At 34.1% G+C, this 23,921-nt stretch overlaps 1 long non-coding RNA gene across 1 annotated transcript; it reads right to left on the bottom strand.

The window, feature by feature from the left end:
- Positions 1–5,638: 5,638 nt before the first annotated feature.
- On the bottom strand, positions 5,639–10,737 carry LOC127842379 (uncharacterized). Its single transcript, XR_008031584.1, has 3 exons — positions 10,621–10,737; positions 8,157–8,276; positions 5,639–5,714 (listed from the first exon to the last, which is right to left on the bottom strand). It is a non-coding gene; the product is annotated as an uncharacterized LOC127842379 (long non-coding RNA).
- Positions 10,738–23,921: the final 13,184 nt, after the last annotated feature.

The following is a 23,921-nucleotide window of genomic DNA, read 5'->3' as shown; positions in this document are numbered from 1 at the left end:
CGTTGCAATGCGAAACGATTGAATAATTTGGAGAGTTCTGTTGTTGTCGTTATATTTTGTTAATCTACGAGGATTGCTTATATAAAGTATAAAATACATCCTACATGTATGAGCACGGATGGCCGTGTGGTCTAAGTTGGAGACTTTTACTCCGGGACTCCAGGGGTCAGTGGTTCAAGCCCTGTTGAGAGTTACTTTATTTATATTTATTTTTTTCTAGATTTTTTTCTGGAGCTTTTTAGATCCAATGTTTACATTAATCAATATAAAGCATTTAATGACAAACTTCAATACATGCTTAAATCTGTGAAAATGCCCCTTTAAGACAGATTAACACGCTTAGCAAAAGCTACATTATACCAGTGTAGACCCATAAACATACGAGGTCGCCGTGGTGCAATGGATATGGTGTCCGCCTAGCGACCGGGAGGTCACGGGTTCGATCCCCGCTGCGGGAACGTTCTTTCGATCTCCCATAGACACCAAGTACTGGTTCTAGGCCCAGAAAAAGGACTCGAGAGCATTTCAACTAAGTAGGACTTTCTATGCAATCGAGCTAAAATAAACTAAACTAAACACTTCGAGGATATATAGAAAGAAAACTATAAATGAAGGCTATAGAATAACCTGTATGTATCTGGAGTAATAATTGTATCATTTACAGACGAATTTCGATGAGTGACAATATGTTGATCTAAGTAAAAAATAGATTTTGTAGGTTTAGTAGATTTCGTACACAAACAGCCTTATGGAGTAAACTCCGATTGTCTGGGTTTGAAGCCAAAAGGCGTTACAGTGGCTTTATGGTGATCTATAAACTGATCGGCTTCATTGCTCGATGGAGATGTTGCGTATTACTGTTAACGGTGTTTGTAGAGGAATTAGGTGAAAAATCTTGTAGCAATCGTTAATTACTTTACGTCATCAGAATATATATATGACTGTTCTGGTGTGGGCTACTTGCCACTACTCACGAAGCACGTGCTATAATTAGTGTTCTTTTTCCTGCTGGTCCAGCTGAAGTGTCAATTTGGTTACTTTAGAATTTATTCAATCTTCCTGTTTATATAACGTATAATAATTAATGACCTATTATAAATTGTATAATAAACAGAAAAACAGCTTTCGTTGGCCCCAGCTAATTGATTCTGTTCAGATCGAAATTGCGTAATTGATATAGTCATTAGTTCCATCCCTGAATCAAGATTGTGGATGGATTCAATTAATCGCATCAGAAATTTTGTTTGGAGCATGTCATGTCGTGTTATGTTTTTAAATTTTAAACTATTTCAATTGATTCGAATATTAATCTTTTTCAACGCATGCGTAATGCATTATTTAATAGAATTGTCATCAATAAAATTGTGTTCTGTTTTCAGTGTGCCATATTACTTAAAACATATTATTCAACGTATCCGATAAGTTAAAATCATTCCGAACCATGCATAAAATTCATAAAGATTGGCAACACGCAAATAACAAATACATTTGCACGTTTATTTCCAAATGAGATTCGACACATATGGAGTATTGTTTGTTATACATGCATCTTGCCAGTAATTGCTTTTGGATTGAGGTATTTACATTTCCGGGCTCTTTCCTGATTTCAATTTGAATCCGAAAGAAACAATTACCACATGTGCACGTTTATTCTTGTCATCATTGACATTGTTTATATCAAATTTATGCTACTACGTGAAGAAATGAAATAATAAACAACTGTGTCCTGGCAAAAAAAAAGAGATCATGGTTTGAATTGAACAAAGCTGTTTAACATGCAACATATTTAGTTTTTCAGACGCATTAGCAGGCCTTTTCATACATGCAGTAGTACAATAAAGAACGGTTTCGGTTTTAACTGATTATTATAAGGATCCCATATCTAAGCACGTTCTTAGACAGTTCGACCACGTTCTGAAGAAAATGCAGAACGGGATGTGAACTTGCTTGAACGTGTAGTTTTGGTCAGGAAAAAGCTACAATATGATTGAATGACGTTCATACACAGTTCGCGCTACGTGCAGCTCGTTTCTATCCCGTCCTATCCCGTTGCCAGTCCGTCTTTATCAAGTTCAAATCGGGTCAAATTTCCCATTGTCCCCGTTGGTATACCGTTTCCAGTCAGACCAAGCCCGTCCTCAGCCAGTTCGATCACGTTAGTACGCAGTTCTTCGTTATTCGTTGTGCAGTGGTAACTCGTTTAAAGGCAGTTCTCACTCCGTCCTACTACGTTCTTAGTGCACGTAGTTGCAGCAACGTTCTGCACGGCGATTATAAAACCGACTACGTTCCTATCAGATCTCATTTATGTTTCACGCTTTGAGCCGACCAGACGTACATTTGTAATGCCTCCAAGCAATAATTCCGCATAATATTGCTGCTCTGCTTCTAACATAAATTGCACGAAGCCAACATTACAAAAAATAACAGCTCCAAGATTGTCCATGTTTCAACTTAACATCGCAAATGATGAATTTTGAGACAACGACCACTATTTATATGCACATTTTCTAAACGTATTGTGTTTACGGTTTGAACGTTGTAACAACTGCATTGAACGAGTACATATACTTGGAACCTACTGCGATCTCATTAAAACGAGTCCAACGAACTAAGAACTTACTGAGAACTTATAGAACGTCTTACAAACGTTGTCAGAACTTATCTTTTAATTTCTATTTATTTACACGAAACAAGATCGTATTGCGACGTAGTGTGGACGTTGTCGGTCTGTCTAAGAACGGATTGGACGGACTAGAAACGGACTCGATCGGTGTGGAATCGTACAGGTAATTTCGATACGATCGCACTACGTTATAACCCGACCTTTGTAAGACCTATCCGTTCTTAGTACGTCCATTCCGTTTCCAGGACATTGTTACTACGTTTAATTGTAGAACGGGATGATCGGAAAAAATTTTTTGAGTAGGCTCAAAGTTCTGAAACACCTCTCCCTTTTAACCCCGTTCCAGGTCGTCCACAAAGTTCGAAGACAGTTCGTAACACGTTGCTACTACGATCACTCCGTTCTCACACAGTTCGAGCCCGTTTAGTCACATTTTTAAGAACGTACTTCGAACGGAGTCGGTGTATCGGGGGTATTACACATTGGATGGAACAAAGCAAACCAACATACACACTTCACTCCCGTCTGTGTTGTGTGCTCTCTGTATTCGCCATAATGTTGAAAACATCTTTGAATCTTCATCACATTGCTCGATTATCTAATGTATTTATATATCTTATATATAAGCCGTTTATTTAAAAATTAGCATTTATCACGATGAGTGTATTCGTTAGTTCATAATCATATCATTTTAACATTGTTTTTAAGTAATAAATGTACTATTATTTTTGATATTGTACAACCGATCAGTCATGTCGATTGTGCCCAACACTGTTTTTTATTATTTTGGTACGGAAAATTGTATACACCGACACCTTAATCAGTCAACCTTACCGCTGAGCTCTTCCATGAAAAGAGCGTCGCTATAAGTGTCATCTGGGCTCGTATTCACTAACAATTCCTTAGCAAAATTCTTAACCTTAAGAATATAGAAAATTCTTTAGTCTGAGAAAAAATTCTCCAGTCTAATTCACAAACACATATTGCTAAAGAAAGTTCTTAAAAACAAAGAATTTTCTTTAGAATTCTTAAGAACGCTTAAAATATGGTTGGTGAAAACCAATAAAGAATCGACCTTGGAACATACTTAGACAAGAACAGAATAACGAATTTTCTTTATTATTATTTATTCTTAAGTGAAGAATTTTTGGTGAATACGGGCCCTGAGCGCTGCAGTACCCGTCCGGTACAAACTGTAATTCAGTCGATTACTCTAACATCCCATTAACTACATACAAGAGCTAAAATATATCGTAACGCACATAATAAATACATAGTGATGCGTGATTATTGTATAAATATATTCATGCATGTCAGTTATATAAATATTTTTTTAAAGATTGCTATATATAAAATTGCTTACAAGCCGTTTAGCATCACCTAATTAAATATTCATAAAAAAAACATGTATATCTACCGTTCAATTCCGGATTTCAGCGATATCACTATATATTTTGTTACAGATTGAAATTCATTGCATTGCCTACACGTCGTATAATCATCATCTAATTAATATTTTTAAACAAGAAATATATATTAACGATTCATTTCCGGATTAATTGTTTCTCTTATTTTCTATATGTGTAAAAGGCTTTAAACTTAAAACAATTGATTGTATGCGACACACGCTTTACAAAAATCGCTCAGTCATAAAGGTTAATCGGTTACTTTTAACTACTGCGTTTCCCATTAGATCTTTGACATACATTATAGAGTCTTTCTTTAAAATTAAATGTGTATTATGATGCAAGGCCAGCAATTGTATAATGTATGTGCATCCGATCAAGATCTACGGCATAACTTTGTACGGACATTACACAGGTATTACAGTCAAATATAGCAAACTTGTGATATTTTTCTTACAAAGCGCATCTTTAACTCCTTTGCCGTTAAATAATTATTAATATTTATCAACTGTGAAACCTATTAATGTGTGATGGTACATGTCGATATTTTTGACAATATTCTGTCTTGTTCGACGCATAAGGCAAACCGTGTTCTGATTCCAATAAAATGAGATCATACAGCGTCACAATGGCTCCATGCATTAACACAATCTTTTCTACCGGACACATGTGTATAGGCACATGTTATACTTTTTTCAGTCTCGAAGCAGAGCGGAACATGATAGTTAACTATAGTTATACACAACGTATTTCTTGTATCATTTAGGAATTGAAAGCATGTTCTCATAATCTTTATTTATCTTTATAGCTTTGTTTATCGGACAACTCTTCTTTGTAGATCCTATGAGTTTATAAAGCAACTTCTCTTGCTAAATGTATATGCATCAGTGCCGGTATTCCCAAAGCTCCTAAAAGAAATGCTAATGTATTTCGACCTGATAATTAAGATTAAAGTTTCCATTAGAAGTCCAATGTTGTTGTTTTTACACAATAGTAAATTATTTACCATTCCAGCATTAGCTTCTTGTTTAGTTAATTTTAAAGTTAGGCCATAAACATGAAATATGCATTGGCGTGTATTCTATTAATTAAAGCAATGTGTGATTACGAGGCCACAGCTTTAAAAAAATATTCAATATTAACCGATAAACACTTATCAAAATGTAATGTCCGAGTCCTTTATGAACAGAACAGATGGTTTGGTAAAGTAGTTCTAAGCAAACGGGTGCAATTAGATATAGAGGAAGTTTGGGTCTTATACCCGTGTTCTTTATGGTTTGGTAGAGTTTAAACTGAACAGGTGCAATTAAACTGCAAAGGGAGTTTGAATTTAATGTCCGTGTTCATTATTGTTTTAAGTAAACAGGTGCAATTAAACTACAGAGGGAGTTTACTTACATTATAAGATGTATTGCAATGAACTAATATCAATTTCGTATTGTGCGATATATCATGACGTTCAATACACACATAACTCTATCCATCACTTGACCTAACGATTAATGTATAACACCAATTGGTACATCGTTTATCATTATAATACAATGAATAACATATATAACTCATTCAACCACACGCCGTGAGCCTTTGAACGTGTTTATTAGGTTCGGATTTATTGTATTGCCAATATCAATCCACATTCATAACATGTCCAGTAGGTCATCGGCTGTCTGTGATGTCATCTAAAAAGTTGAACAAACATTAATATTAAGACATGTATGTTGTAAAATATATAATGAGAAACAAAATGGTATACTCGTTCACGTAATGCGTTAGTTCTGTTTTGAATAAATCTTTAAGCTTTATTGGAGGGAAAATGTAAATTATTACCAAGATTCTTTACTTTTTGTGAAGGCGTTAAGAACACATAACTGTCATTTGAGGTATAATAATAAATGTGTCAAGAAAAAAGTATATGGCATCAACACAGTTGCTGTCGGGTTATTGGGTCATTTTACCAGACCGTGGCATGCTATGAAACTATTCAATATCACTAGTCAATTTTTTGTTGTTGGATACTGTATATTTGAACTTCCCATGCATATGACAGTAAGCGCGTGTTAGCCACATTTATGCCAAGAAGTTGACAGTTAATGTCTGCTTACCATGATCGATTTTTGCATTTTATTTATTTTAGGTTGTTACATTACGTTCCAAATAGCATAAGGACTGATTAATCATCGTGTTTTTATTTTATTGCTGTGTTGTCATTATGATCTTGATTGACTATATATTTCGTTGATATGTAACCATATTATTACTTGTTGTTTTAATAGCACTAGGTTATTTTTGAGCAAAATATTCTGATAATTTCTGCCAATTCAATTTCCTTGTTGTATGCATTGTATTTCATAAACAAAAATATGCATTTTTTACATTAGTGTAATCATAACGTGCTTATTTTGTTATACTAAAAAACACGTTGGTTGATTTTACTTAAATCAGGTAAAAAAACGCCTTTAGATCACTATTAGTATTGTTTTAAAAAAAGCAATACCATTTTCTGTTCCGTATTATTTGAATATTGGGAAAAGTTGAGCATATAAAGAAGGAACAAAACAAGAAAACACACATTACCTGTGTGAATAAAGTTAAGCATTTGTTCATGATTGTCATTTACTAGGCTTCTTTTTAAAAAAAGGATATATGTTCATTCGTCGTTCTTTTCATCAGGGAATAACAGGACTCTTGGTGTAGATATTCAAATAATCATGTCAATGTATAAATGTATGTATTTGATTTCGCTGACTAATACCGACTGAACAATTGTTTGAAGTGACACGGTGGCATTTAAGCACCACAAAAAGTTAAAAGTCTTTCTTTGCGATCATGAAAAGTCGCTTTCTGTGTGCATGTGATTTATCGTGCGTTATTTGTCATGTTAATTGATATTTACTACCATTAATTGGTCGCTGATCTGCACATATCTGTCAACTTGCGTGTTCTTTACAAACTACGCTATTGTTTGGTTTAAAGGCCTTCAACGTATATTAATTTCACTTGTCAATAAGATTGCATTAAAATTCGCAAATTACAAGCTAATTAGGTGTATTTGGGAGCTAATGGGATTGCCATATACATGTAGTCCATTTGTGATTGCTTTGAACCTATGTACTTATATAATGTTAACGTTTGTGTTTGTCAAACGAAACTGTCTGTCCTTCGATTTCCGGACCTTTAAATTTTTGCGTTTTATGCAACTTCAGTATATCCCGTAGGTGATCCAAATAATTTGAACGTTTAAGTTGGTTTAATAAAATTGTCGTTCGATTTCTGGAACATAGAAAATGTTGTATTTTATGCACCTTAATCAATTAATTTAGTAGTTTAACAGCCCGTCGTTGGGCGCATTTGTGTTTTCTTTATGGTTGGATTTTGTTTCCAATCTGTAATCTTTATTTGCCTAAAATGAGCATAATATTATTTCGCAAAATTATTCCTCATGAAAAGTCAATATTCCTTTAAGGAATTGGTAAAACATATCGGCCGTGCTCTGTGTAAAAGGGGTTTAATGAATGTGCGTTAAGTGTCGTCCCAGATTAGCCTGTGCAGTCCGCACAAGCTAATCAGGGACGACAATTTCCGCTTTTATGGTAATTTCTGTTTAAAGCAAGTGTCTTCTTAGCGAAAATCAAGTTGAGGCGTAAAGTGTCGTCCCTGACTAATCTGTGACAGCACTTAACGCATATGTTTTTAAACCACTTTTCACAGAGCACGACCCATATATTTTGATTCGTTATCTTCCATGCCAAGACGATGTGTACATAATAATTTCTTTTAATTTTGATTTATTAATGTAGCTATTTTTCCAGTCACTTGCTTATTTATTGACTCCTACCCCACTTACATTCAAATACCTTTTTTGGGGGAGATGTCGCATTAGCTGGTGTGGTTGAAGGGGGGGGGGGCTTTGTCGCATCGAGAGGCACGCATTGTTTCAAATCTTATGATTAGATATTACCTAACTGTCGTAAAGGTATGTATTTGTAGAGTCGGCAATACAAACAAAACATTATAAATGAAGTAAATATTTGTCGCCTAAGATATAATTGCCTATATTATGTAACTATACCTTTTCATGTCTTCAAAATATGCAGTACACACGAACGAACTGATGTACATACCATGTACTCAATTCACCACGTTTGATTCTGTGCTCTAATCGTCCCAGTCCCAGCCCCAATCCGAACCGCCTCCAAGGTTGCCCAACCAATTCGTGTCCCAATCATCGCTTCCACCCCACACTGTATAATAAAAAAACACAAGTTCCTCTATACATACTACTTGAGATTGATATATGTTTAAAAAGTAAAATAAAACATGGCATGCTAAAACTGCTGCGAACGTTTAGTACAGTAGTAGGACGTTTGAATAATCTTACGGCAAATTTGCTACATTACACCTTTTTTGGAAGCATACATGTATTGCATTAAATTTGTGATGGCATATTTGTTAGTTATTGTGCTCTTTATGTTTGCTTCTTCGTTGAAAGAAAGTTTTTTTAATGCACATACACGTTTGTATTTTGAAGCTATTAAACGAAGTTGTATACTTGTTATCTAGAGATCTTTAACACGAGTGGGCCATGTGTAATTTTTAAACCTTATAATAACGACATGTCGTACTTGAAGTAACCATACATGTTTGCGAACGAAATTACATACGCATATATTATCGTCCCCCCCCCCCCAAACACACACTCACGCCGAACCCTTATATAAACCCAAAGGCTAAACCAGGGCCGGCGCCAGAGTATCTGGATTTCTAGCATAAATTATTTAGATGTATAATGGTAAACTATGTAATTTCAAAACTTTATTTTTCTGCGCTTTTGCTGCTACTCACCTCTTAAAAACTGAAATGGTCCATTTGTATACACGATAACTTAACAAAAAAGTCAAACAAGCAAACAACATTTTTTTCTTATATAAATGGCAAGTAAATGTGATTTGACCCTTGTTATGCTGACGTCGGCACAGCAACACATTTTCGAATTTCACAGCTCCATTAAATTAACAACCTTTGCAGAAGACTTATTACTAAATAATAAATCAATGCCTGTTCACAAGTCTAAGTCAAGTCTACCGTAAAGCGGCCTTAAAATAGCAGACTCGCATAAACATTTGCTAAAATCGATCTGACAAGACGAAAACACAATGCAAACGTGCATAATTCGGTTTGTCAGTCATTCACAATGTAATTTCACATCTCATACACTTAAAATTAAACTAAGCTAATGCTTACTAGCATCAATATCCCCTCAAATCTAATATGTTTTGAGCATCAGCTCTTCAACTATTCTTCAACTATTCAACGGGCTGGTTTAATACATGGTTTCATTATACTAAATGTAATTACGGCGGGATAAAATATGATTTTGTGTAATGTCACCTAGAGTGTCCAGCGTCCACCCACTTTAGCGAAATCAATATTCAATGCATTTATTACTCAAGTGTGGCACTTTTACATATTCTTATAGTTTAACGTAATTCATTGTGCCGCACTAACTCCCCAAATGCATAGTCAGCCCAATGCAAGGTTCGCATTGTGGTTAAACCGGGCCTGAGCTTAACTGTTACTGTGTGAATCATGGTTTATTGTGGTCAATCCATGCGCTTTTACCTTGCTTAAAGTTGTTGACGTTAAAGAAATTTGAAACAATACAGTGTGTGTATGCTTTAGATTGAACGATAATCATATCAATTGTCTAACTAAATAATTGCATTTAATATTGGTAATAACATTTGCAATAGAAACATTGCCGAAACACACTTACGTTTTGCTTAAATAATGTATCATCAGTAGATAAAGATGTATTTGAAATGCTACGGAATGATGAATAAGTTTAACAATCACACTTAACGTTTGCTTAAGAGTAATGTATACTTCAGTACAGCCAAGCAAAGAGAACGAACCGCGAAAATGAAATTTCATAAAAAGTTGCACTAGGATTGCATTTAAATCAATTACACAAACTGACAACAGTTAATCAGTCAATTTATTGAAAAGAAATTTTTAACATAACCATCTCACCTCAATGTAAATTTAACCAAACACATTATGCAGGCTTCATACATTTAATTCATTCAAATGCCAAACTTTACAACACAACAGTATTTAAGCAAAACCAAAGTACATTAATATTATTCATACAACTATATTATTTATTTTCGCTATTTCGCTATTTTAATTTACTTTAATCGATACAATTATATCCACGTCCACGTATGTATTACAAATATATGCAAATGTATAAATAATGGAAAATATGAGCGATAATGGATTCCACAGACATTTAGTAAAAAACACACACGTCTAAACCAAAACTAATACACCAAAACTAAATTTAAATTAAATAAAAATATACACTATTACAAATAATTGCAAAAAGTAAGTTATTGCGTTTAAAAGAATTTCACGTTATATCCCAAATAAAAGAGTTAGAACTTAACTTTTAAACCATCGCAAAGAGTTTTGAAAACTATAAATTTGCATAGAAACCCTTTAAACTCATATCACGCTAGTAGCCAATGTTTTAATGTAACATATTTAACGTATTAAAGCAAACCAAAACACTGTATAACTTACATGGCCACGCCTGAATGGCAACCAAGAGTGCCAACAGCATGAGAATGGTCGCTATGAACATGGTGCAGCCGGCCAGGTCGAGTATTAGAGACGAAATGACACTACCTTTAGAAAAACTCTGCCCCACATAACCTTTTATCGTGTCACTGATTATAAACATTACCATGAAGTAAATGTCAATAGACCATTACGCCGTAAGATGGATTGTAATTACTGAGTATATTATTCCGAAAATGGATATGGGTTTAATTCCAAACTTATTTGTCATATGAATCAATGACCCAAAGTTGACATATAAAAATATGTTGCATGAATGGCGATAATTCTCAAATAATTTGAAATGTTCGTGTATCATCTTACATATAGTATAATTCTTCTATTATAATAAATAATTCAAAATTTAGATAATGTTATAGTATTACGCACATAAACGTTTCCTTCGTTGTCTATATGAATGGTTTAGTATAGATCCAAAGGGATATAAACAATTAATAATATATGGACCGGGAACTATTTTGCAGAATATGGACTGAGTGTGTTAAATGTGAAATACTGAATACTGCTTCAAACCATAAATAAAATAAATACCTTAGAACACACATTATAGTACAAATGTTAGAATGATATGAATTCATAATTATCTTTAAAGTATACGTTTCTTCAAGTTTAGTTTTGTGCTGTAAAAATTGTTATTCCCAACTGTTTTTATACACGAACAAATCGTTCGGTGTTCCTTTGGAAAATGAAAATAGACTTTTGACCGATTTGCATAGCTTCGACGAGCCAAATAACCCTAAATTGTAAATGTAACCACGTTTTCAAAGTCACAATTTCAATGTACAGTTTCAATTGTGTGGATACAAATTGTATTCAATATATGACCAAAATATAAGTAAAACATCGGTCTATTATCAAAGGCAACAGCAAAATTAAATAGGTATAATATGTAAGAGACCGACGAATTTCTAAAAAAAAAGCGTGCCTAATGCTATGCAAGAAATCTGTCCTCAAAAAATGCCAACCGTTATATAGATCTTAAAACAACGCGGTATTTGTTTATTCCATTTAACAACATCGTTTTTCGGGTTTTGCGCATGTTTTATTTATTTATCTCTCACGAATAACTATCTCGTTCCCACGACTTATAAAGTTCTTGAAAAAAAAAGAACTGACCCGAGAATCAGAAAATAACTCGAGGTTAAGAAAAAATAAACCAATCAAATACGAATGTTTGAATGGCTGTTACATGGGAGGATAACATCATTTTGAACCATATAAATCGGACAACTTTGCAAAGAAGTGCTTTTCAAGCTTCTTGTATTCCGATGGGTTTCTTTCGTCATGATCGAAAGTTATTTATGACATTTTTACGAGTTACTAAGTCGTTTTACGATTAAGATATTCAGTTTCTACTAGTTAGTTTAGTCGTTAGCACAACCTGCTTATTCGTCCCCATGACTTACAAAGTGAAACCCATGACTTACGAATTCATTTATACGACTTACTATGTCGTTCCCACGAGTAAGTGATATCAGCCTTATGGCGTATAAAGTGGTTGAGTTCCTTTGACGAGAGAACTCGTAACACGTCGCAGAAACGAGTAATTGAGCCGTAGAAACGGCGTAAATAAAAAAGATATCTCTATTTGTATCAGCAGTATAACAACAATAGACATGCTCTATCTAAACCTCATAAACACATTCCGTATATAATACAAACGTACTAAAATATGTTTAAAGTGCAAAGACGGTTTGATTATAAATCTTAATAAATTCTCAGAAACTGACAGTTACTATAGGACGAAAGTCAATCGCCTAGAATAAATTGATAGTTATTGTACAATAAAAAGAATTTACTTGAACTATGGCAATTATGTTTTGCATTAAGATCTGACACTGTCACTAGTTTATGTGTTTTGTAGTGATTTAAGCTTCTTTACTTGCATTTACATTCGAGTGAAAAGTAAAACGATCATTTAAATCGCACGTAAGTATTTCCTACTGTTAAAAATCAGTTTTACTCGCCTGGATTAACAGTTTTTTTCATGATTTTACGAGTTGAACTGTTTTAATACACTTCTACTTTTCTAACGCAACACGTATTCAAATCAAAATAGCTCCCTTATTTTGAATGGATTTTGTTAAAATTTTGACTCGGACTAATTCAACACATATCTTATATTCCAAGTAAATTTAATTGAAATTGATCAACAATAAAATATATAACTGAACAAATTAAACAAAATCATTGAAAAAGTAAAATTCTCAAATCGTACATCGTAAAAGACTAATGTGAAATGTAAAATGCATTAACTAACACGTCTTAATGCCCGACCGGCTTGTAACATTGCGCTCATACGAGCCATATTGTTTTTCTAATTATAAATGTTATGTTTTTCTTGTGTGCAAACCCACCTTGAATGATAAAATTGAAATTAAATTGGAATTATATAGCGCGCTGTACTGCACTTGATGACTTTTCGAACGCAGCATATTTCAAACTTAAATATTTCAGTTATGAGTAAATATTTTGATTTAAAATTGTACATGTGATCATTTGACCACAATATCTACAAGCAAACGATGAAATCATTCTTCTGTGACGATCGGATGCTTCTGCAAGTGGGGAAGGTGACCAGCAACATGCCGATTGCGCTGTTGCGCTCCTGAAATTTTATACGATACATTTTGCTTTTTAAATTAATTTACTATTTTTTTCTGGTGTATCAACCCACCTAAAAGGAAGCGTTTCACTATTTTCACGTGCAAAAAGATGAAACCAAACCTACCGCACATGCAAAAGCGCCTGATTGTCACGGATGAATGATTTTATCGCAATCTTGAACAGAATATAGTCAAATGATCAAATGTGAAAAATTTAATAAAAATCTTAACTCATTACTGATGTATTCAAGTTTGAAAAGTGTTGCGTTAGAAAAGTCTCCAAGTGTACACTTAACTGTTTCGACAATTATCGCCAACGAATTTCTGAAATCTGATTCCAATAAAAATTAGATAATTCGGGGTCACAAATGCTCCAGGCAAACACATTGTATTTCTAAGAGGCATGTTTCAATAAGCAAATGCTGCAGATTATATCGGTGCAAAACCTTAGCAGAATATAGTACATTATAGTTCTTACAAAATATATTGTTTATTCATTTAGGGGTCGTTTTCCATATTGTATCGGTCCATACAAAAATCTTTGTAGTTATGATGTGAGTCTATTAGATTCTGTGAACTCCCTCGTGGCCAATAACTAAGCATACATTTTGTTTTTTATATTTCTGATATACACTTTTGCATCAATCAATATTTATTAAACCAATTTATGTCCATAAACATTAACTGGGGCATCCAATGTAGACTTATCAAAGTGTTATGTTTGCTAGTCAACTGGTGCAATTTAATGACAGGAATCTTGTATAATAAGATGTATTGAGATCAACCGGTATCCTGTTCGTGTGACAGTGGTGTATTGTGCGATAATGACGATAAATACACAAATACTTGTATCAATCACTGTTGCTCTACGCTAAATGTACATCACTGATTTGTATTATTACTCACTATCACGCAAAGAAAACACGTGTTAGTACATGTAATTGAACGACACACCGCTCAACCAACTTAACGTGATTATTAAGGTTCTGATTTATTTTATTGCCAACATCAATCCACATATATAACATGTCCAACATGTCATCGGCAGTGAGTGCAGTAATGTGAAAAGTAGAAAAGCAAAATGAATACTTATATTAAAGCGGGTATATACGATTTTGTCAAATATTTATGAATTAATATAAAATGTGTAAAAAACTTATTATATATATATTTCAATATAAATTAAAATAAAAGGTAACAAGAACATGTGTCGAAAAATGCGAAATAAGCCAGATATTTAATTCTGAAATTGAAAACGGCTGTACAGCCGAATTCGCCAGCATGTATACCATACATGTACGATGTGAATCTAATCTTAGTTTAACGGTTTATTTGAATTCCTGCAACGATATCTATTCATACGACACACGAACACTAACTCCGTTCCTAATACAAAGACGAATGCTTCGGTTATTGTAGGAAAATATGTACGTCACAATCGGCTCGGGGCGCTAATTTGTCTTTGCTGCATTTTATGAAATTCGGCTGTAATGTATAATTTTTCTTGCCTATTTTGTGTTATTGTAACATATTTTATCAATATATTACAATTAAACACATATAAAAAATCGTGTATACCCGCTTTAAGACATTCATGTTTAAAACCGTATCATTACAGGCAAACATAGAACATTTGTTAACTTAATGCATACGTTCTATTTTGAAAAAGCATATTTAAATTGGTTCAAAATGTCAATGTCCACGAATAAAATAGTTGGTGAAAGTGCAAAGTTAACACAACCCTGTCTTGAGGTATGGTAATAAACGTATCGTAAAAAAAACTAACTGACGATTAGCGGTGCCGCAGTCTGAATATTTAATAACTCTATCAAACGATGGCATGCTATAACACTATTGGATATCAAATATATTACATAAACCCGATTTTTTTCAATACCATGTATTTGTAATGACCATGTATATGACAGTATACGCGTGTTAGCCACATATATGACACTTAGTTGACAGTAAATGTCTGATAAACATGATCGATTTATGTATGTTATATGTTAAGGTTGTCATATTACGTTCCAGATTGAAACAGAACTGATTCATCATCGTTCTTTTATTGTATTATTGCATAGTCAGCATGATTTCGATCGACTTTATATTTCGTTTCTATGATCATTCATTTACTTCATTTTTATTTCTTCTTTGAATAGTTCAAGTATGAGGCCCTTCTTGTTAATATTCGGTTTATCTCCTAGTATTTTCCTTTCCGAGTTAAGATATTGTTATTGAAAACTAAATTTATGCAATTATTTGGAAATATTGTTGTTATAACGCGCGTATTGATTACAAATTCAATTAATATAACGATTGTTGTTCCGTCTTATAAGATCATTGCGACTATGGTATGTTGCAAATCTAAATAATGGTGAATTTTATGTATTTAATTGACATTATTGTTAAAAAGAAAAGACGCATTAATGTGTACATCTTCTCCGACAGCATTTGACCATGCTGGTCATATAACGTGCGTATTCGTTAAATTAATATTTGTTCGGTATGTGTTCTAGAAGATTTTCAGGACTGTTGGTGCAGATCTTGTTGCGTTTTAATTACTCTTATATATTAGGTAAATTATGTACTGCTTGAAGCAACTATACCATTATTTTTGCCATAAGTATAACATCGACTTGTTCAGCGTTTATTTTATTAGTCCTCTACCGGTTTCACCATGAAACTTGGAATATGGATAGATGGCAATATGGACATTATGCACGTCATTTCATTTTGTTCCTACGTCAAAAATTGTGGTTGCTATGGCAATAAATAGACTAGAAATACTGCTGAATATGGTGCTTTTTTTTGGATCCTGCGATAACTCTAAAAGTTCTGAATATTTTTTCATAAAACTTGGAATATGGATAGATGGCAATATGGACATTATGCACGTCATTTTATTTTGTACCTACGTCAAAAATTGTGGTTGCTATGGCAACAAATAGACTAAAAATACTGCTGAAAATGGTGTTTTTTTCTGGATCCTGCGATAACTTTAAAAGTTCTGAATATTTTTTCATGAAACTTGAAACATGGATAGATGGCAATATGGACATTATGCACGTCATTTTATTTTGTTCCTACGTCAAAATTTCTGGTTGCTATGGCAACAAATAGACTTGAAATACTGCTGAAAATGGTGTGTTTTTCTGGATCCTGCGATAACTTTAAAAGTTCTGAGTATTTTTTCATGAAACTTGGAACATAGATAGATAGCAATATGGACACTATGCACGTCATTGAATTTTGTTCCTACCTCAACATTTCTGGTTGCTATGGCAACAAATAAGCTAAAAATAATGCTGAAAATGGTGGTTTTCTGGATCCTGCGATAACTTTTTAAGTTCTTAATATTTTTTTTAATGAAATTTGGAACATGGATAGATGGCAATATGGACATTATGCACGTCATTTCATTTTGTTCCTACGTCTAAAAATATGGTTGCTATGGCAACAAATAGTCTAGAAATACTGCTGAAAATGGTGTTTTTCTGAAACCTGCGATAACTTTAAAAGTTCTTAATATTTTTTTCATGAAAATTGGAACATGGATAGATGGCAATATGGACATTATGCACGTCATTTCATTTTGTTCATACGTCAAAAATTCTGGTTGCTATGGCAACAAAAAAATATATTCTGACAATGGTGGAATTTCTGACAATTTTGGAGCCGGTAGGGGACTTTTATTGCTTGGCAATAGTTTTTATTCATTATAGAACCATTTAGCACGAATTTCAATTTTACTATTAAACAAGACATACCTGAGAGATTATTTAATTGTAATTATAGCATTCACTTGGTTGCGTTTGAATCATACATGTACATATTAATAATTGCGGTTATACATTTATCGCTGCGCAAATATTTATACAGATAACTGCGGTCACAACTAGAATATATCTCACCTCCTACCTAAACGACTTAATCCGGTTGGCTTAAAGCGGTCACGTGCCCATGGTGTATTTTCCATACACCAGAGGTAATTACCATACACCCCGAGTAATCGAGTAGTCGGTTGAGACATAATCGTTACACATTTAGAAACTGATGGTGTATTGGATATACAGTATCAGTTACTACCAGTGTAACTAATAATACAGTTACAATTGTGTGGTTATAGATTGTGTGGTTTTCATGGAATCTACGAAGAATGTTTAAAACATAATTCAATATTGAAAACAATACAGAAATTAATATATACGTACACGTTTAGTAAAGCTATTATGAAATCAAACAGCCGAAATATTAAATAAAAGAAAAATAAATATAAGTGCCCAACTCTTTTCTCGCTTAGCTTCCATACAGCTTTACTATGAACCTGTCCTAAAGAAGATCGTCGTTATATACATCGGTAAACAACACTCTATTCGTTTATTTCCTTGCACAAAAGCGTAATTTAGCTCTATGCGTATTCTTTATTTCTGGCATTCCCACGAATTAATATACCGTTCCATCGACTTAATATGCCGTGGAAAAGAGATAACTGACTATTGAGAACGAGTAAAAAACTCATGGTAAAGGCATAATTAACCGATCAAAATACGCATTTTAATGTCTGTTACGAGAGGGATCAAATGTATTTTGAACGATATATAATTATCTAACAGCTTAGATATCAAATTGCTTTTCAAGCTTCGTGTTATCTAATTGGTTAATTGTGTCGTTAGTTAATTATTAATCTCGTTCTTACAAGTTACTTAGTTTTCCCACGAGTGAGCAATGCCCCTCCTATCTCGTTACCACCAGTTTGTTATGTCGTTACAACCAGCTCGTTATGTCGTAACCACCAGTTTGTTATGTCGTTACAACCAGCTCGTTAAGTCGTTACCATCAGTTCGTTATGTCGTAACCACCAGTTTGTTATGTCGTTACAACCAGCTCGTTATGTCGTTACCACCAGTTTGTTATGTCGTTACAACCAGCTCGTTAAGTCGTTACCATCAGTTCGTTATGTCGTAACCACCAGTTTGTTATGTCGTTACAACCAGCTCGTTATGTCGTTACCACCAGATGGTATGTCGTTACAACCAGCTCGTTAAGTCGTTACCATCAGTTCGTTATGTCGTAACCACCAGTTTGTTATGTCGTTACAACCAGTTTGTTTTGTCTTAACCACATGTTTGTTTTGAAGCTATCACGACCTTCTGAGTTGTACCCACGACTTTCTAAGTCATTTCCACGACTAACAAATTTATTCATACGTGTTACTAAGTCGTTCCGACATGCTAACGACATACATAAAAACAAGAACGCTTTCATCTCTGTCACCGTTACGTCACAACAAGTGGACACGATGTATCACACCATCATAAACGCCTTCTGTTAATCACACTAACGTACTAAATTATGTTCTAAAGCTCTAGTGATGAAACGGCTTAATAATCAATTGCGATAAATTCTACGCAACCGACGGTTACAAAGGGACGAATGTCAATCGACTGAACTATATTGATAGTAATTTTACAATTAAAAGTATTTACTTGAATTGTGGTAACTAGATTTCGCAATAAAATGTGGCACTGTCGCCAGTTACCGTATTTTGAAATGACTTTTACACTCCAGTGAAGTCAATTAGAGGAAAGGGATCAATCTTAATGTCATGTACGGATTTTCGTCTTTTACATACAAGTATAGGTCTAATTCGCGATAAAATGTCTGTGTTAATTTCGCAAAAAAAGATAAAAAATTATTAATTATAGTGTCGCTGTTACATTTAAAAGCAGGGCCTAGATTATTTGATGGATAAATACGTATACTAGATTAAAATAGATCAATGTTTGACCACTTAAAAGTAACAACAGTTATAGCATTTTTTATATTGGGTGTTATGTAGTGTTTATTTCCCTGTATTGTTTTTACCGGAGTCCTCTTTAAAATAGACTAGCGGACGTTAATAATACTTCCTCTGCTGTTAATAAGAATGAAGTTTCATTTTCCACAGTCAAGGTTTTATGCATGTTTAGACGTGTAAAGGCTAATCTTTAAGTAAGTTCGAAACATTTATTATACAACCAACCTCATATAAGTTACATACATGATCAAGCATCGAACGAGCAAGCACACGGCTAAAAGATAAAAATAAAAGCCCTTTAAAAATAAAAGTGTTTCAATGTCAGAGAAACTCTTTAAGATACTACTTAAACGCACTTATATTTTGCAGTGTACAATAAAATCGTGTGGCACTTAATTTAAAGTTCCTCGTCCGTTTTCCACAAACAATACCCTGCAACTTCCTACTTCTCATCAGTATCTACTTGTCGACCTCGTGATGCCTTATGCAAAAAGTATGATAGCGACTGAAGATAAATGACGACTAGATGTGAGCTCAAAATGGTGATACAACACTACGACACAATCATGCCGAGTGACGTACCAGTGATTGCCGTGGTTATTTCAGTGTGTTTTACTGGATTTCTTTGTAACATTGTGGCGTTCAATTTCTACAAACAATCACCGAGTTTATCAAAATCAATCTTTCTTCTGAAAGCGATTTCATTGATCGACTTGGTGACCTGTCTTTGCTTGCCTTTTAAAACTTCACTTTTATTTGCCTCATCAACATTTACAAGTGACATATCGTGTAAGTTACTAATGTATTCATCGAACGCCTGCCTGGGAAGCTCTTCGTTTGTCTTCTCGCTGATCGGTGTAGACAGATTCCTTACAGTGCATTCAGGACCATCAAAGGTAAAACTGACCTTGAGAAGTACCAAATATTTGACCATCGGAAGTGTTCTTGGCGCATGCGTGTTTGCAATACCGGATCTTCTAGCTGCTGGAATACGCACGTACAAATGCACAATACAACAAACAACAAACATGACTAGCACGTGTCACTCTTGTCATGATTCTGCAAAACACAGCGAATTGGCACAGATTCATCGACTTATTAAGGTGACATTTGTCTTCGTTTCATCTGTTACACTCATAATAATGTATGCATTAATTGCCAGAAAATTGAAGAAGTCAACAGTTACATCAAGGTCGATGAACATAAGCACTTTGCCAAGCAGTAACGACGTTTCTTTGTCAAACATTTTAGATGTACAACAGCAAAATGGGTTCTCGACAGACAGCAATGACCAGTTTAAAGAAAATAAGTCGTGTATGTTTCCAATAACACAAAAGAGGCAAACAAGCCATATGCGTTCCTTGAGTCAGAGAATCACTTTAATGGCGTTCCTGATGACCATCGTGTCTCTACTGAGCATTGTCCCCTACTTTGTGATCAAGTACGCTTCCTATACAAATGGCATTGAGTATTTGAACGAGTACCCATTGTGGCTCAAGTTGTTGTACCACACCTACGTCCTCGGGAGCTGTTTGAATCCATTTATAATCGGTTACTGCAACACACAATTCAGAGACTACGTGAAAGGCATTTTATGTTGCATTTGCCTTAAACAAAAGATTCCACAGGCACTAGAGTAATTGAAAACATTCAATACATTCTTTTTCAAAACGTCAAAACACTGTTTTCATTTAGCTTACTGCATGAATATAGTGACTTTGTCTGCAACGTTACATCAAGACGTTCAAATTATTCATTTTGTGAAAATATATTGGACTTGAACGCGTTAGAACACATGATGATCTATGTCATACGCCTTATGCAATGTCGCTTTAATAAAAGATGTCGTATTGTTTATGCATACGCACATGTATAAGTATCTTTTGGCTACTAGATTGAAACAATTCCATGAGTGATAATTTAAGATGCTGCTATAATGGACGTATGTGCGCTTTTGAAAAGCTTTGCTGAAAGCATGTGCGTAAAGTATCTCCCAGATTAGCCTTAGTACCGTCCGCCTGGACTGATTTAAGCACTACCTTTATATTTATACCAATGAGGCCAGCTTGCATTTAGGGTCTCAAATATAACAAATTGGTAAAACAAACTGTTGACGAACGTTTCATGCAAGATCCAAGTTATGCTGAGGATAAGTTTCGTGTATGTGTGAGCCACAACTTCAAGTATTAAATGCTTTAAGAATTAAATGATTTTTATTGTCGTCACAAGGCGATGCCACTGCTTTATTCATGTGAATACTTAGTGTTGCAGTGTTGCTTTCTATGTGTTAGCCTGTGCTGTGTAAGACTAGGCGGCGGCAACACAACTTTCTCTTCTTATAGTGCTTCTGAAATGTAATTTGCCCAATTAATTACTTATATGATCATGAGTATTTTTCAGATATGAAATACACTATATATTGGAGCTAGAAACTCAAATTTAGCTGTTTTTTACGAAACAAGTTAACAAATCGATCTTTTTACACATTCTTGAGGATAGAGTACCCCAGAGATATGTGTCCTAGATATATTGTGTATCAATGTGGACGTATATGTAATAAGACGTTTTCAAATAATTGTTCTCCAGTACTTGGGCTAAAATATTCCACGTTTGTCAACTGCTTACGTTCTCGGTGCGAAGGTTCATAGGAATATCCTCTTTGTAGGGAAATTTAAACGACCACATATTAGATATTAACGTTTTGGTGTACGTTTTGATGAACAAAAAACGGGTCATTTGGCGGTTATAACTGTATTTTGTGATATTTTTAAGCAATAGAGAACGATCAATAATCTATGCAATAGGTCAAAAATTAATATTTTGAGAAATGTCAAGAGTCATAAAAATACTTTGTATGCCTGACCTTAAGCAGATGTTCTAACCCTTTGCAAGCTGGGAAATGTGTCGCATGCTAAAATGTTGTCTGCTGAATTTCTAAAATTAGCATTTTCTTCAATTTTTTCTCAAAGCATACTCTAAAAATAGCAAACAGTTTGGATCCTGATGAGACACCACGTTCTGTGGCGTCTCATCTGGATCGAAACTGTTTGCAAAGGCCTTCAAAATTTGGTTACAGCACTGAAAGAGTTAAAGCATTCGGGGTCCATCAATTACACATTTTATTTTTAAATGTCAACATTTGGTGAAGTAGATCTATTGAGTATCATAAAAAGATAAACAATAATATTTGTTACATACTACCTACCTTGGTAGGATCAAAATCACTTACAGAGAATAAATAAATTTTGAAATGTTATTTTCTTGTCAAATTTAATATTAAACCAATTGAGAGTTTCATGCAATACGGTTTAAGCCCCCTCTCTGCTATTATAGTTATCGTTGAATGACGGTGACCCCAGCATTAACCATGTTTGTTTTTCTTTTTGTTTTTCTCATATGTAATGCATATGTAATCAGAAGTCAGAAGATGCTAACTGCAGTGTAAAATATTTTTGCCGCGCTCTGTGTAAAGGGGATTTAATGCATGCGCGTCAATGTCGTCCCAGATTAGCCCGTGCAGTCCGCACAGGCTATTCAGAGACGACACTTTCCGCTTTTATGATATGTTTCGTTTCAAGAAAGTCTTTTCTAAGAGACTGCACAGGCTAATCTGGGAGGACACTTTACGCACATTCATTAAACCCCCTTAACACAGAGCGCGATCCATTGGTATGTTGAACGTTTTGTTGTATGTTTGTCCTCTTTTGTTTAAGGGATTTATCTCTTGTCTTAAAAACGTCTACCGGAAATAAACAATACTATTTCCCCTTAACGTTTCTCTGGACTTTCATTTTTCCTTTCTCGTAGGTTTGTGTTTTACCAATTTATCCAAGTGTGTTTCACAAATTTGTTATAACGTCATTATTTCTTATCTTCCTTACATTCGTACTTCAAACTATATTTGCAACCGTTTGCAGAAAAAAGGAGATTAATTGCAAAACAACATAATTGCTCTCGAAACCATACTGACGACACTTGACATCATTTAAATTGAATGATGAAGATTTTACAATAATTATTGCTTAGTGTATATATACACGCGATAGCGTCTGATGCCTCTTGAGTAAATCTCTGAAGTAAACTGGAAACATGAAGTACATGTATCAATCACAGTCGCACCAAACTATCTGGAATATACATACTAAAATTTTTAAATGTTTTATTTTAAATGTTTTTCTTACAAACGAAATAGATTTTAGTGACATCTGGTTTTTTGCCCTAAACGAAACAACCAATAGACACTGAAGTAATCGAACCAAACAAATATACGTTTTCATGACGTCAAAACACTTTTGAAATCGATATTGCTGCATGTATAATGACTTAGTTAATAAAATAACATCAAGACGATTCAATTTTTGAACAAGACTTAGTTGCACACAAGACGCTCTTAGTCGAATGCCCAAATACAATATGACTTTAATTCAAGCTGTATTTTTATACAGACGCAAATTAATTTTATCTTCTGCGTACTATACACAGCCAAAAATGTTAATGCATAATAGTTTCAAGATGCTGCGATAATAAAAGTGTGCGCGCACTGAAAAATCGTTTCTTACTAAATTTGGGAAAAGTTACGTCAACGATAAGACTAGACTTTACAAACAGGCTAATCAAGGATGAAACTATCAGCTTTTATTGAAGTTTGTGTTAAAAGCTAATCTCTTCTAAACGACAGTGCAATCTAGGTGAAAATCGTCGTCCCAAAAATAACATATACCCAGGCAGATTTGCGGAGATAATATACCCACATGCGTTAAGCCCATTTTTCGCAGAACGCGCGCGACCTAAATAATAAAGAGCACACTCATATTAATATGCTTAGTTGTCTGCTGCTT

Source organism: Dreissena polymorpha, chromosome 8 (assembly GCF_020536995.1).
Source record: "Dreissena polymorpha isolate Duluth1 chromosome 8, UMN_Dpol_1.0, whole genome shotgun sequence".
Taxonomy (NCBI): Eukaryota; Metazoa; Mollusca; class Bivalvia; order Myida; family Dreissenidae; genus Dreissena; species Dreissena polymorpha.
Note: the sequence above shows the minus strand (reverse complement) of the source record. Positions and strands in the feature narration are given on the sequence as shown.